Source organism: Coffea eugenioides, unplaced genomic scaffold (assembly GCF_003713205.1).
Source record: "Coffea eugenioides isolate CCC68of unplaced genomic scaffold, Ceug_1.0 ScVebR1_883;HRSCAF=1637, whole genome shotgun sequence".
NCBI lineage: Eukaryota > Viridiplantae > Streptophyta > Magnoliopsida > Gentianales > Rubiaceae > Coffea > Coffea eugenioides.
This window is the reverse complement of record NW_020864761.1, coordinates 6,800-10,172: the sequence shown is the minus strand read 5'-3', so window position 1 is coordinate 10,172 and position 3,373 is coordinate 6,800. Positions and strand designations below refer to the sequence as shown.

The 3,373-nt window shown below is 43.9% G+C and overlaps 1 long non-coding RNA gene across 1 annotated transcript; it reads left to right on the top strand.

The window, feature by feature from the left end:
* Positions 1-722: 722 nt before the first annotated feature.
* On the top strand, positions 723-1,658 carry LOC113759043. Its single transcript, XR_003466951.1, has 2 exons — positions 723-762; positions 1,502-1,658. It is a non-coding gene; the product is annotated as an uncharacterized LOC113759043 (long non-coding RNA).
* Positions 1,659-3,373: the final 1,715 nt, after the last annotated feature.

Below are 3,373 nucleotides of genomic sequence, written 5' to 3'. Positions count from 1 at the left end.
GTAATCTGAGATTTTGACTAAGTTACATTAGGAAATGGACTAAGTGACCTTCATGAATGTTGTAGCTCTGTGTCTTAGCTTCGAAACGGCGTAGGTTTCGTTTTAATCCGATAAGCGTAGCCTCAGGTATGGTATTACCGCATTTGTACGTCAAATCTGTCTTGAACTACATTGCGTTTCTGCACTTGTACTTGATGCGATTCTTGTTGTTATGATATTGTGAGCCTATGGAACGGCTCTTGACATAAATTGCTGATATGTATGTTGTTGGGCTGTTGTTGAAGAAAAATAATGAAGCCTAAATGGCTGGAAAATTAGGTAAACACAAAGGGCATGCTGCCCAAATTTACGCTCGAGGACTATATAAATACACTTGCGACTTGGGTCGAATTGATATGAATAGTACTTGAACCATCTAGGGTACTTGAGTCTTCTTGTTTCGAGGTATGTAAGTAAGGACTTGGCCGAACTTGTACCCTTGAGAAATGAAATAATGATTGCTCGAAGTATGTTTTCCTTGTACTTCAACTCGCAAGACAATTTCAAGTATAAATGTTACAAAGTTTTATCGTTTAAAAAGCGAGCAAGTGTTTCACGACTACTATCCGAGTGAATTTCAATCTCTTGATTTTTATTGAACGAAACGTCTAAGTTGTGAATCTTAGTCATGTTTCAAAGTTCTCAAACTGAGTTTTATCGCAGATTTGGACTCCGAACCGGAGTATAACCTGAAAGTGACCAGTAAAGGCACTATATCTTTTGGTGAGTGCTTTCAAATACCGAATTGAACTTGATACTTGAACTTGATACGTGACCAATCTGATTACATGTTATATACGTGAATTGTAAGGGCAAGAGTGTACTTTATCGCACTTGCCCTTACGTGATATACTTGTTTATTGTTGCAATTGACTTGATATACTTGATTATGATGCGCGCACTTCCTGGAATTCCAGAAACCCTGTGGCGAGTTACTCTAGTCGAGCCGGCAAGGGCTTGGTCGATTGGGTAACGAACCCTGGGTCTCTTGTATTGTCGAGTGGAGTGATATCTCCTCGACTAATCGGTATACTCGAGTATTACCACCCGTGTTTATTGAGGATTTTGGGCCCAGTAGGGGGTGTGAATGGTGGACGGAGAGTCGTGTAAGTGGTGTTCTACTGGATTAGTTACTCACTTGAAAGTTGACGGAGTGTCAACTACTACGTGATCAAGCTTCTGGTAATGCAAAGGGGAATTTGGCTCCTGAGAGCCATCCGTATCCTTATGCTTTGGAATACTTATTGTTTATTGGATTATTGTTTCTTTTGAAAAACTTCTACATTTGCTCATTTTAAGATTGCTACTTGACGTGTTACTGTTCACATTTATGAACACTTTATGAACTTTATGCTCGTTACTTTGCTATATCGAAAACTCGTACTTATAAATAATGGTCAATTTGCTATTTGGAACCTCACTGGGCTTTTAGCTCATTCCACTCCATTTGTTTTCCTTTCAGGGGTACGAGCGAGGTGCGAGATATGTAAAGTCTAGCATAGACTAGTTGTTTGATTTTTGACTTGTACTCGTGCTATTCCTCGAATAGAATGTTTTGTATTTGGATTGTATACGCCTTGAACCAGTTTGAGTATATTGAGACTTTGTACCTCGATTTCTATCAATGTAAATTATAAGCTGGAATTGGGATTGTTATTTATTGTTCATGGTTGTGTGTACATTACTCGATAGAGATAGTGAGTGAGTCCTGGCGAGAGCTGGGCAGGCGGTCCGCCGAACCCTTTGGTACGCCTTAGGGGGAGGTGGGGTCGTCACACTTTTGCCGTATTCCAGTTAGAAGGGGCGGTCCGTTCCTAGTGGAACGTGATACGACAAAAATGGGAACGGGAACAAACGCCCAGGACTTGGATGAATTTTATTAGGGAATTCAACACGAAATTCTTCCCTCCTCTAGTTCAGGAGAGGAAGGAAGATAAGTTTATTCGACTCCGCCAAGGGGCTCAATCGGTGGCGGAATACGAGAGTCAATTCACCCGCCTGTCTAAATTTGCGCCTGAGCTGATCATGACGGAGCAACGGCGAATTAGGCGTTTCATTCAGGGCCTAAACGTCGAAATTCAGAAGGACCTCGCAGTGGCTCAAATCAATACTTTTAGTGAGGTCGTAGAAAAGGCTCAAAGGGTAGAGAGCGCTCGATTGCAAGTCCGGAACTTCCAGGCGAAGAAGCGGGGCTTTCCTGGAAGCAGCTCTGGACAAGAGGATAAAGGTACTCCCTCCAAGTTCGGACGCGGAGCTGGAGGTGGACGACAGTCAGGTTCCGGCAGAGGGGCTCAATCTAGGGGTGGCCCAGACGGGAGAGGCCAAGGCGAAAACTTCCAAAAGGGTTCAGGTTCGGCGTCCCGCGGGCCCTGTGGTTACTGCGGAAAGCCGAATCACTCCGAAGAAAATTGCTGGAAGAAGGGAGGCAAATGTCTGCGTTGCGGAAGCGCAGACCACCAGTTTGCTACCTGCCCACTCTTAAAGCAAGACGGAAGGGGAACTCAAACCACGCCAAAGACCAATTCGGGACTGAATAAGGGGAATGAGGCGAAACCTAAGGTGCCAGCTCGAGTATATTCCTTAGAACCTCAACAGGTCCCAGATTCCTCAGAGGTCGTAGAAGGTACGATCCTTATTTTCCACCGTTTTACCAAAGTTTTAATTGATCCTGGTGCCACTCATTCCTTTGTTAACCCTGATTTCATGTGTGGCATCGATATAAAACCTGCTAGTTTACCATACGACCTAGAAGTTAGTACACCTACGGGGAATCAACGTTTGGTTACTAGTATGGTTTATAGGGATTGTGAAGTGTGGGTAGGAGAGAAGAGATTGTTAGGGGACTTGATAAGCTTGGTCATTAAGGGGTATGATGTGATATTGGATATGGATTGGCTAGCCAGGTATAATGCCCAACTGGATTGTAAAACAAAAGTGGTAGAATTCCGTATTCCTGGTGAGGCGACCTTAAGGTTGGATATAAGGGGTAGGTTAGCTTCATCCGCTTTGATTTCGGGCATTCAGGCTAGGAAATTGCTAAGTCGAGGGGCGCAAGGATTTTTGGCCTTTTTGATTAACACCCCCACGGATAAGTTGAAAGTGGAGGATGTGCCTGTAGTGAAGGAATTTCCGGACGTGTTTCCTGATGAATTAGTAGCCTTACCTCCGGAAAGAGAAATTGAATTCAAAATAGACCTGCTACCTGGATCCTCACCTATCTCAAAAACACCATACCGAATGGCTCCTGCTGAACTCAAGGAGCTAAAGTTACAATTACAGGACCTTCTGGAGCGGGGATTCATTCAAGAGAGTGGGTCTCCTTGGGGAGCTCCTG